Source organism: Felis catus, chromosome X (genome assembly GCF_018350175.1).
Source record: "Felis catus isolate Fca126 chromosome X, F.catus_Fca126_mat1.0, whole genome shotgun sequence".
In the NCBI taxonomy this organism is placed as follows: Eukaryota; Metazoa; Chordata; class Mammalia; order Carnivora; family Felidae; genus Felis; species Felis catus.
In genome coordinates this window covers 22735123-22748462 of record NC_058386.1, presented here as the reverse complement: position 1 = coordinate 22748462, position 13340 = coordinate 22735123, and the positions used below count along the sequence as shown (strand labels likewise).

The following is a 13340-nucleotide window of genomic DNA, read 5'->3' as shown; positions in this document are numbered from 1 at the left end:
CCCTATGTTTTCACTCATATGTGGAATTTAAGAAACAAAACAAATAAGCAAAGGGAAAAAAATAAGAGAGCAAGAGACAAATCAAGAAACATACTCTTCATTCTAGAGAGCAAACTGATCATTACCAGAGGGAAGATGAATGAGGGGATGGGTGAAAAGGTGATGGGGATTAAGGAGCTCACTTGTGATGAACACCAGGTGCTCTACGGAAGTGTTGAATCACTGTATTGTACACCTGAAACTAATATTACACTTAACTGGAATTAAAATCAAAACTTAAAAAAATAAAAGTAAATATATTATTCTTTTTTTGTTTTTTTTTTGTTGAAGTGTAGTTGAGTTACAATATTATATTAGTTTCAGATGTACATCACAGTAATTTGACAACTATATACATTACAAAAAGCTCAACATAGTAAGTGTAGTTACCATTTGTCACCATACAAAGTTATTGCAGTATTATTGACTACATTCCCTATGCTGTACTTTTCCTCCTTTTGACTTATTTATTTTATAATTAGAAGTTTGTACCTCTTTATCCTCTTCACACACTTCCCCATCCCTCCCCGATTCTTCTCCCCTTGGGCAACCACCCATCTCTTCTCTGTATTTGTAAACATATTATCCTTGATGCTTTTCTAAGACTGTTGACATGTATCTTATACAGCAACTACATGTAGAGATTTCATTTCTATGACTATGAATGCAAATAGTAATGTATCTGTTATTTAATAGTTTCCACATGTGAAAAAATACTACTGATGAAAATATAGATCAATGATCTTGGGAAAATTAATCTAACTGCACATTTGCCAGAAGTTTGCAAATGATTTGTTTGTGTGGATTCTTTGTTATGTTTTATGGTAATTTTGAAAATTGGCTCCGTAGAATAAAGTAAAAAGCAATTTTATTAGCTTTTATAAAAAGCTTTTAAATGATTTCACTAAACATTTAAAAATAAAAATAAATAACATCTGAGGCATATCACTGAGATTATCTTAAAAGTCTCTGGGGCGTACTTATGACTTATTTGCTATTTTTGAAAGCTTTTAACCAACCCCTCCCCCCCAAAAAAAACCTGTGTATTTTGTATTCCAAATAATTCCATAATGTATTCATTTGTTTCACAAACAAGCAAAGGCTATTTCCAAAACCAGTATTTATTTGAAACCTTAGGAAATTTGACCTAAACAGAGTTTAGGTACCTCCTAAATACCCTAAACCCTAATAATAGGGTAACTCCTATTATTCTACTAGTGTTCGCTACCTGTGAAGCAGCTCTAGGCTTATCCCTCCTAGTGAGTATCCAACACATACGCAACGGACTATGCACAAAAGCTAAATCCCCTACAGTGCTAAAAATTATTATTCCAACTATAATACTAATTCCATTGACATGGCTATCAAAACCCAATATAATCTGAATTAAGAGCCCACAGCCTACTAATTAGCCTCGTCAGCCTTACCTACCTTAACCAACAAAACGACAACAATCTCAACTTCTCACTACTGCTCTTCTCAGACCCGCTCTCTGCACCCCTCCTGGCATTAACAGCATGACTAACACTAATACTTATAGCCAGCCAATCACACTTATCAAAAGAAACCCTTGCCCGAAAAAAACTATACATCACAATACTCACCCTTTTGCAACTATTCCTAATTATAACCTTCACCGCCATCGAACTAATTTTGCTCTATATTTTATTTGAAGCTACACTAGTTCCCACCGTGATTGTTATCACCCGGTGAGGTAATCAAACAGAACAACTGAATGCAGGCCTTTACTTTCCATTCTACACCCTAGTAGGTTCATTATCTCTCCTAGTCACATTACTGTATATCCAAAACACATCAAGCTCCCTAAATATTCTAATCATACAATACTGAACTGAACCAATCTCAACCACTTGATCTAATATTTTCCTTTGACTAGCATGTATAATAGCATTCATACTAAAAATACCCCTATATAGACTCTGTCTCTAATTACCCAAAGCACATGTGGAGGCCTGTATTGCTGGATCAATAGTACTCGCCACTGTGCTCCTGAAACTAGGTGGGTATGGAATAATACCTATTACAATAGTACTTAATCCACTAACAGACCAAATAGCATACCCTTTCCTAATATTATCCCTATGAGGAATAATGATAACAAGCTCTATTTGCCTACACCAAACAGATCTAAAATCCCTAATCGCGTACTCATCCGTAAGCCATATAGCCCTAGTTATTGTAGCAATATCCAAACACCATGAAGCTATATTATTAGTACATATATATATAGTTTTTGGTGAATACTGATTATTACAACTTACATGTATTTAATGCCTACACTATGCCAGGCATATTTAAAATATTGTTAATACTCAAAATAATAAAAATGAAAACCAGAGATTATCCCTATTCTAAAGAGGATGAAATTGAGGCTTGGAGGGAAACTCCTCCAAGTTCACCGGGTGGTAAATGGCACTGGCAAAAAAAAAAAAAAGGCAAGATCTTTTTTCTCTAACTATAAATTATACCTTTCCTTTTGGTAAAAACATCATTTGCAGCATATGGAATATTTTGTGAGGTGGTGGGGAGGGAATGACCCATGTAAAGGGGTTTTTCTAATACCTAGAGCTTGTGAAACTTGTTAGTGTTGTGTAATCAATTATTTTTCTAGGTTAATTCCTTGAATCACATTTTCTAATAGAAAGTATCTATCATTTGAATGAAAAGATTACCAGATGCCTTCATCTGGGTTTCCTGGAAGGGCCTCTCCTGTCTATAGAGCTGCACGTTTCGGTACAGTAATTTTTATATTTCCACGTTCTTAATGATATGTAGGCTTCTGCTAGTAACCGAAGTGGCGGTCTGTCACCCTGCTGCTTCTGCTCACTGTCTGCCTGACAGCTACGATAGAAAAGAGCTATCGGCTCTGCCACTCTTGCTCCCAGGAGTCCACAGCCCTGCCACCTAATCTGCATGTTGTGCTTCAGTAACTCCTTAAGATGTTCTTCTGCCCACTCAGCTTATGTTCCCTAACCACACGGCAGCTGCTCCGGAAGCCGGCTCTCATCAGTCCTCCACAGAGCGCTCTCAACAGAGTTGCTCTGCAGCAAATGTGGATTTAGGAATGGCAGGCTCCACCTTCCTGATGCTTCGGCCATCACACCATTCACAGATAAATACGAGTCACTGACCACACTTACAGAATTATTCACAAACCCATCCATGCTCCATATTAGCCCGCCTGAATTGCTGATGCCATCGGAAGACACTAGTGGAGACTCAGGGGAGAGCAACCCTATACTGGAATGTTTGAGAAGGAGCAATGTGCCCAGCTTATTTTGTGAGGGTGCAGGAAGTCCCAGGTTCATCGGAACTCCGTTTGTTTCAGTGTTATTTTAAAAACGTCTTTGTCCTCCTAGTCACACTTGAGTGATTCTCCAAATATTTGTTCTGAAAAATAATTCTCTCGCTCTCATCATAATTTGCTTTGGAACTCAGAGATCTTCATCCTACTCTTGTTTCTGTGATGGTTAGTTGCAAAAAAAGTAAACTAATGTTGTCATCCTAACGGGGTATTTTCTTTTAGATTTTTTTTTATTCATTTCGGGTTTCTAGCAGCGTGCCTACAAAGCTAAAGCTCCCCAATTTATATTTTGTAAATTTGTATGCTCTGTGAATGAGTACATGCATGAACCTGTACATTGTGGAATGTGGAATATACACCATATTCACATTTGTGTTTGAAAACCTGGATTTTGAATTACACTACTTTGAGATCAGTTCAGTATATCAGAATGAATGACAAAATAAACCAGTGTCAGAAACTGGCCAGAGTGGGACATAGATACTTGTCAAATTTGTTTTTGTGTGTGACTAAAATATATTTGCAGGTTTACTTTTTTTGTTTATTTATTTCTTTTGAGAGGGACACAGAGTGCGTATGAGCAGGGGGAGGGACAGAGAGAGAGAGGGAGAGAGAGATTCCCAAGCAACCTCCACGCTGTCAGTGTGGACACCAACACGCAGCTCAATCTCATGAACCGTGAGATCATGACCTGAGCCGAAATCAACAGTCGGACACTTAATAACCGACTTCTTTGCTTTCTGTCTTTAAACTTGGGAACATTCTGGGGTTCAGTCCCTTCGCTTGTCTTCTTTGTATGTATCGGCTCTGTTCGTGAGCTCATCTAGCTTTAAATCCAGTCTCTGTAACAATTACTCTATATTTTTTGCTACAGCCCTGAATTCTTCCCTGAACTCCAATTGTCCAGCTGACATGACTTGGCTATATAATAGGATTTCAATCTTTTTTTTTTTTTAAGGATTTCAATCTTAACATGTCTAAAACCAAACTTTTGATTTATCACTGACTGAAACTAATCTATATTATTTGCCATCTGAATAAATGGCATCTCCATTCTACCAGTTGTTTTAGAGCAAGAAACTTGGAATGATTTTTTTAGTCCCCGATCCCTCACATTTCACATCAAATCCAGAGGTAAATCCCGTTGACACTAATTTTCATATATATCCACATTTTGACCAGATATTCTTTTCACTGAACAAAGCCACTATCATCCCTTCCTTTAACTGTAATTAGAGCCTCCTGGTTAGTCTACCTGCTTCCATTGTTTTTAAGAGTTTTATCCAGTTATATTTTACATATGAAATTCACAAAATTTCAAGTGTACAACTCAATGATTTTAGTGACTTTCCTGAGTAGTACAGCCATCATAATATAACAGTTTTGAAGCATTTTCATCCTCTTAGTGAAGTCTCTCATGCCCATTCCCACCCTTAACTGTAGCAACCACTAGTCTACTTTCTGTCCATGATCATTTCACATAAATAGAACGATGCAATATGTAGTCTCATATCTGGCTTTTTTCATGTAGCATAGTATTTTTGAGGATCATCCCTGACATAGCACGTATCCATATTTTTTTTTCCTTTCTCTTGCTGTAGAGAATTTCATTGTATGGAAGCACATTCTGTCTATCTATTTATAAGTTGATGAACACTTAGGTAGTTTCCAGTTTGGGGCTATTATGAATAATTCTCTTCTGAACTTTGATATGCATGTCTTTGTGTGTAGGTGTGTTTTCATTCCTCTTGAGTATTTATCCAGGAGTAGAATTGCTGGCTTATATGGTACCTGTATGTTTAACATCTTGAGAAGCTGCAAAACTGTTCTCTAAAGTGGCTGTATCATATCGTATTTCCACCAGCAACGTATGAGGGTGACTACTCATCTACATCCTTTCTTATTTATACTAGCCATTCTAGTGCATGTAAAAAGGTATCAGTGACTAATGATGTTAAGCACCTTTTCATGTGCTTATTGGTCATTCATACATCTCCTTTGATGAAATGTCCATATCTTTTGGTCATTTTCTGATTGAGTCTTTTGTCTTATTATTGAGGCATCAAGGTTTTAAAAAAATAAATTCTGGACACAAATCTCATATTGAGTATGTGTTTGCAAATATTTTCTTACAGTTTGTTGTTTGTCTTTTCCTTTCTTAACGGTATCTTTTGAAGTGCAAAACTTTCGAACTTTGATAAGTTCCAATTGATCAATTTTTTCTTTCATGGACAATATTTTAGTGTTATATTTAAGAAATTGTTGCTTAGGGGGTGAAGGGGATGGGCAAAATGAGTGAAGGGGAGTAGGAGTTACAGGCTTCCACTTATGGAATGAGTAAGTCATGGGGATGAAAGGTACAACACTGAGGGGTGCCTGGGTGGCTCATTCGGTTGAGCATCCAACTTCAGCTCAGGTCATGATTTGACAATTCGTGAGTTTGAGCCCCACGTTGGGCTCTCTGCTATTAGCGCAGAACACACTCCAGATCCTCTGCCCCCCACCTCTGTACCTCCCCCACTCTCTCTGTAAAAAAAAATAAAATAAATATTTTTTTTAAAAAAAGGTACAGCATAGAGAATATAGTCAATGGTATTACCATAGTGTTGTATGGTTACAGATGGTAGCTATACTTGTGGTGAGTACAGTATGATGTATAGATTTGTCAAATCTCTATGTTGTACACCTGAAACTAACATAACATTATGTGTCAACTATACTTCTATTGAAACTGTTCATGAAATATTATGCAGCCGTTAAAAAGAATGAATTATATAGCAAAACCAGTGGATTTAGTTAGGATTTTTATGAAGTATTATTGAGTGAGAAAATCGAGCTGCAGAAGTGTGTGACACTGCATTTCTTTTAAAAATACCAGAAAACAAAGGAAAAAGTATGACATTTTTATAGATACATATAAAAGAAACCTTGACTTAGTATGAGATCTCAAAGGTCTTCTATGTTCCTTTTGAAGGTCTTTTTTAGGGGCACCTGGGTGGCTCAGCGGCTGAGTGACCACCTCTTGATTTCGGCTTAGGTCATGATCCCAAGATCGTGGAGTTGAACCCCACATCCAGCTACGTGCTGAGCATGGAGCCTGCTTAAGTTCTTTTCTCTCTCCCTCTCAAAAAATTAATAAAATAGAAAGGTTTTATTATTTAGCTCTTATATTTAAGTTTATGATCCAATTTGAATTGATGTTTGTGTATGATGTGAGGTTCCCTGCTCCCTCTTTATTCACCTGTATTCTGATACCTGGCAACTGACACCAGGAAGAACAGTCATTTAAAATTTCCATTCGGACCATATGACTCCTTCTGTTAAGGCACTGTAATGCCTTCACATTTCATTCCAAGTGATATTCAAAGTCCTACAGTGTCCTGAATTTCCTACCTTTTGGTATCATCTCCTACTTCTTTCTAACCTGCATGGTTCACTTCAGAATTACGGGCTTCCTTGCTGTTGCTCAGTGTCTAATATCCACTTCAAGGTTTCTGCACATGCTGCTTTATCTGCCAGGTGTGTTCTGTCATCTGCTCAGACAACTTCCCTGAACACCGGACGGCACAAACTCGTGCTCCCTGTCGTATTCTCTATCCCCTAATCCTTTCATATTTTCCTTCATGGCCTGTAGCATCTCCCAGCACAATATAGGAAATATTCATGTATGCACCTGTGTTTGTTAATATGTTGTCAGCTTCCCTCACTAAAATTAAAAGCTCTTTAATATCAGAAACATTATTCTTTTGTTCACTGTTCTGTTTTACCTAGAAGTGTATGTGACACATAGTAAGAACTCACTGAATGTGAATTAAAAGCATAAATGATTCATGGTTCCTATTTTGCTTCCAATAACATGTCTAGGACTGGTATGGAAGTCCAAGTATGCTTATATTCTTAAAGAAAAATCCAAGTGAAGTAATAGAAAGCTTGCTTTATTTGTATAGACAGACATATCACTAGACAATGTAAAATGTTATAAAGGATTTTCTGAATGGTTTTACAAAAGGAAAATCTGTATTTGAGTTACCTGAGAATGATATTGATTGTAATTTAGAATTATTTTACAATATATTTAAATTTTTGCATAGGTATTGGCAAAAGATTTTTCAAAAATAATTTATATAGAAATGTTCCATGTTAGAGGGATATGTGCATATTGTTTCCTAGATGTTGCAGTCCTTTTTCCTTTTGTTTGATTTTTTATCTTTATTTTCTTAATTTAATTTTTAGTTAACATACAGAGCATTGATGGTTTCAGGAGTAGAATTCAGTGATTCATCACTTGCGTACAACACCAAGTGCTCATCACAAGTGTCCTCCTCAATACCCATCATCCATCTAGCCCATCTCCCACCCAACCCTCAGTTTTTTCTCTATTGTTAAGGGTCTCTTGTGGTTTCCCTCTCTTCTCTTCCCTCCACCTTCCCCTGTGTTCTTCTCTTTTGCTTCTTAAATTCTACTTATGAGGAAAATCAGATGGCATTTGTCTTTATCTGATTAACTTAGTTCACTTGGCATAATACATGCTAGCTCCATCCACTTTGTTGCAAATGGCAAGATTTTGTTCTTTTTGATGGCTGAGTAATATTCCCTTTTGTATGTATACCACATCTTCTTTATCCATTCAGCAGTTGATGGATATTTGGGCTCTCTTCATCGTTTGGTTATTGTTGGTAGTGCTGCTTGCTATAATCCTTTTCTGACTGCCATATCTAAAAATCATCTTTTTCTTTCTCTTCCCATTTATTGTAATTTATGTGTACCCACTTTTTTGAGAGTTATCATTTGGTTATCAATCTCTATTTGAATTAAAGACATATCTTCCTTTTTGTTTTAAATCTATCTGAATAGATTATAGAATACTAGTGGGCAGAATCCATATCTTATCTATGATTGCATTTTTCAGAAATACTTTGCATGAAGTTCACACATAAATTGCTGTCCAAAAATAGTAAGAAACTAGCTAATATGACAAAATTTGAAAGTCACATGGTCAAATTAGATTGAACAATGTATAATAATAATGCTGACTTTGTGTTTATAAGCTCATAGAGCGTATGAGCTATTTTCAAAAAGTTTACGCATATAACTATATGCCGTTGCTTTCTGGGTCCTATTACTGAGAAATTCTAGCAATATATTGCATAGGTATTTATATGACTATATCCGAAATAATTATTTTTCAGGAAGCCATTTGGCCCAACCCAATTTGATTGATACTTTATTTTTATCTTCGTGTAATAATCACTGTTGCTTCAAGCGTACATATGAACTGAAACAACAATGCCTGTATGTGTTTATATGTTTATGCACCTATACTCGGGGTCTGATAATGGAGCATATTAACTTTTATTCAGGTGAAATCTGTGTTTAACAACTATGAGGGAGATAGTGGAGGTAGAGTTGCTTATAGTGCCCAATAAATAAGTTGTGCTGCTAACATTTTGATACACAGGATCTCAGTCCAAAGCGCATGCACCTAAGCACAAAACATTACTGCTTTTTCTGTGAAGAGCATTCTTTACATAATCCCTGTGTGTCAGTTTAATTATCTTTGTAATAGGGATATTTATTTACCTCATTAAGGTGTTTTATTCAGATAAGAATGTGTATGTATGTGTGTGTGTGTGTTGGTTAGTCCAGTGTTTAGCATATAGCAATTGATGTTATCATTTTTCTGTTTGACAGTATATTACATTTATAAAGGAAAAAAATGAAATGCTGGAAAAATAAAACAAAAGAAAACAAAGTTGTTCAGATGACAAACCTTAAATAAAGAAAGGACATGAAGGGAAATTAGAAAATTTAACCCTTACTTGCGCCAGTGCCCAGGTGATGTCAAAATTAGAGGTGGAAACACAGGTAGAAAAGATGTGGGGCTGGTGATGCTGGATAACATGTAATTTTAACATTATGTCAGGTATAACCCAGTTTTAAACCATCTAAACTTTACCGTAGGAAGGATATGGTCAAAAGAGGGAATTGTATCTAATGTTTTATCCTGTATCTAGGAGGTTTAAATGGAGATTGTTGTTTTGAACAGGCTTCTTCAAATATTGTCTTTCCAGAGAGAGAGTAGCTGAATGTTTTTTCCTGTCACCATTACTGAGAATTCACATCTGTAGTCATCAGAAGTTACAGGCAGAAAAGAACTAAATGCCACCATCGTATAATTCTTCTCTGGAAACACTGTAAGAGGATTTATTTTAGAATATATTCAATATCTGAAAAATGGGAGGGGAGCATGAAGAGGAATCTAAAATTTTAAAATTGTATCTTTCTTTGAATGACCTGGGGGATGTTCTCTTGTAGAGCTACAGAATGTTAAGATCTTTGAGGTTTTTGAGGAAATTTTGGAATGATTGCAGTCTGAGGTGCTTTTTCGAGAACATGCTGTGCTTGTTCCTCTGTGGTAGTATGTACAATTCTTATTTGGACTTCTTGGATTAAAATTCATGCCCTTTAGTGTTTGAAGGTTGGGAAAGCTGCTCTCAAATGTCCTATGGCTAATGAAGATGGAATGGTCAAATATCATCTGTCCTTGTTTATTTAGGTAAAGTAATTCCATTTTGCAAGATCCTTCTAGGAGGATTAGCAGAGAAGCTTTAAGAGACTAAGAAGTCAAATAAAGTTGTCCTTTGACAAGAGCCAATTCTGATGGACAAATATGTGGGTGAGATACTATTATAATAAGGCACTTCTCCACCCATATTTTCACTTCTACCAAACAGCACTGAACATTTTAGAGAATTAAAACTACTTTTAGGGGTGAAAGGGCTATAACCTCAAGTTTGCTAAAAAGCTGCAGAAGCTCTGAATTATTTAGTGAATTATCAAGTCAAGGCTGTGATACCAACAAAAAACAAAAGGCATCAGATCTTGAGAGAACCAGGCCTCTTTGATTCCTCAGTCCTTTTCGAACCTTGTGGTAAAAGATATGTGTGTAACAAGTCAAATTGATTCCTGAAATAGTACTCAGATTACACTCTTGATTTAGCATATCCTTATCTTGCTCAATCTCTCTTGAATTGCTAATTTGGGATTTGGGCACCTTAGGGGCCATACTAGAAGGAGACAAAGAAAAGAAAAGAAAAACTATAACTTTGGTCAAAATATAGCTATCTGATAGTGGCACTCCATACTTGATTCACTAGTTTCTTGCCTCATGACAGATAAGGCCAGATGTATGTGTGTGAATCTTTTTTTTAGGCATGTATTGATAACATCACACTTGTCTACGTGCCTACAAGTATTGGACTAAATGGATTTTATTGACTCTAATGTCAGTATTAACCAAAAAAACCTGCTCAGCAACAAGGATGTTGAAACTTTCTCTCTGTGGTACCAACCCATATGCATTGAGAGAGAGAATAGTGAAACATTTGAAATTTTCAAAGTGCTGGTTGTGTGACTTTGGAGACATGACAGAAAGCTTGGGACTGTGGCAGACCACAGACTGTGCCATTGATGGCTGCAACCTGGGGTTCTGGGCTAATGAGGTATCTCAGTTGGTAGTACAAAAGCAGAGGAAACACAGCGAATAACACTAAACCATCTAAAAAACATGTAGCTAACTTGATAGGCATCAAGGCAAAAAAAGCGAACTACTTTCCAGTTGATATTTGAAAATTACTACTCTGGAACACTAAAGACTAAAGAATATTAGTCAAATGATGAATAAGAGGAAGAAGAGAAACAATGACACACTAGAGAGGGCAGTTAGTTAGCCTCCACCCCTAGAAGGTAACCCATTTATGGTACCATTTAAACTCATAGTGAATGGAAAAAGCCATTGGATTCTGATAACCCACCCTTGGGGGAAAGTTACCACCAGGGAGAAGAAGAGATATATGGTCCACAGGACTCAAGTGAACACATACAAATTCTGATAGAGGTGCTTGAGAATTTGCCTGAATTCCAGTTCACTACTGTTAATGCTCATAGGTTGGGTTGACCTTAAAAATATAACAGCCTGTTATTTTATCAGCAAAATGAATTTATTTCGGAATAGCAGAGAATTGCAACTCAGGACATGCAAGTATGGCAAAACCATAGGCAAGTCCCAAGGGCAAAGGAGAGGAATTTTCTTTCATATAGGAAAGGGGAGAGTTGGTAGGGGTTCTTATAAACAAAAAGTCCATTGAAGTAAACTTGGAGTTTGAACTGTAGTGGCTTTTCAGTGACTGAGCTGTGACAGTCTTTCATTGGCTGGGCTGTTACTGGGCAAGAAGAAATGCTTTCTTCCTTCTGCTAGGATAGAAAAGTATACGCTTCTTCTTCCTGTTGAGAACGCAAGGTACATCTCTACCTGCCTGCAAGTGATGATGGAGGAGTAGTGGGGCATGAGAGATACCCCATTTGGCTCCATGACTCCATTTTAAATGAGGTTTCCTTTGGCTACCAGCAGAATAGGTAGTTGTTGTAAATATGGGAGTTAAAGTTCTAGGGGGCAAACTCCCAGGATTGAAACCTTGCATGCCAGCTGTAAAATCGCTCCCACTACCTTCAGAGAGGGATCATTGGGTGGCTGTGGATTCATACCCACTGAAAGCAGCCTCATGGGTGGTGTCATGTGGTGCTGTATCAAAAGGGGGAGGGACATTCACGTAATACATGTCATCTATTTGAATGTTTTTTGCAAAAATGTCGTGACAGGTAGAAGCAATGTGTCTTCTTCTACTACAGTCAGTTTATTGTAACAAATCTCCAATAGAGGCAATACAGTATCTTGAGACTGGGTTACTTTTCTAATTTGCACAAAGGCACTAGCATAGCACTGACTGTTTCTCCTTTTCACAGGACTGCAAAATATGTACTAAGTGTGTGAATGGTCTGTCCCTGGAGGAGGAAAAGTAAGTATGTTTGGGTTTTATTTTTGTGAGAAATTGTGTCTATGTGACATAAGTTATCTCTTGTTGTTAAACTAGTTTCCTGTCCTGCCTTGATATTGGCAGTATGTCTGGGACCAAGGTGGTAAATTATGTGGAAATTGAAATATATTCATGAAGCCTAAAAATTCAGTACAGTTCAGATCAAAAACATATGGCAGATCTAGACCCAGCTTTAAAGTCCCAGAATCATTTTATGAAATGTGGCCTGCTTGGCTTTCAGCTATTGCTGCTTTGTATGGGTCAGAGTATCCATAACAAAGTTAAAATATCCTTTGCTTTTTTAATGGAGGCTGTATAGAATAGTGGTTAAGAACAAAGAATCTGCAGCCAGATGATCTGGATTCAAATCCCATCTTCTTTTCCTTCTACCTTTATGCCCTTGGGCAAATCATTGAACTTTCCTATGCCTCAGTTTCTTCAAATGTAAATGGTGTACCTCCTAGGACTATTATAAAGGTTAAATGGAGGGGGAAGGCAGGAAGTGGAGGAGAAGGTTAGCTAAAGTGTACAAGGTGTCTTTCTGAGGTGAGGCGAATGTTCTAATTATGGTGATGGTGGTGCAAATCCGTGAATATACTAAAAACCATTGATTTGTACATTCAGAGTGGGGGAATTCTGTGGTATGTGGTTTCTATCTCAATAAAGCTGTTAAGGAAAAAAAAAGTTAAACTGATTAACCTATGAAAAGCGTTTTAACCAAACCAACCTGCTATCACAATAGAATTCTTTGCTGCTACTTCTAATACTGTTACTACTAAATAATAATGATTAAGTAGTGGTTATATTTTGTCTAATGTTCTTTACCTCAAATAAGAAATGATTGTGGAAATTTTTGTACTAGAAGGTAAATATTTATGCATATGTGGGCATTTTGGCATTCTTCAAATTAATATATTATTAGTATATTACTAATTTTTCATTTACATTCTGTCCAAGTATCTTTACAATGTTATAGGTACTCGCCTATTTGTGCTAACCTTTTGGCACAGCTTTGGACATACATGCATAAAAACCCTCTATATTTCTATTTCCATAAAGTATTTCTTTTTTTTTTTTTTTAATTTTTTTTTCAACGTTTTTTT

At 36.6% G+C, this 13340-nt stretch overlaps 1 long non-coding RNA gene across 1 annotated transcript in view; it reads left to right on the top strand.

Moving 5' to 3' along the window:
* LOC123383436 overlaps window positions 1–12220 on the top strand; it is a 132451-nt gene extending 120231 nt beyond the window's left edge. The window contains exons 4-5 of the long non-coding RNA XR_006593158.1: window positions 9436–9558; window positions 12167–12220. This is a non-coding gene — a long non-coding RNA (uncharacterized LOC123383436). The remainder of the gene's footprint in view (window positions 1–9435; window positions 9559–12166) is intronic.
* Window positions 12221–13340: the final 1120 nt, after the last annotated feature.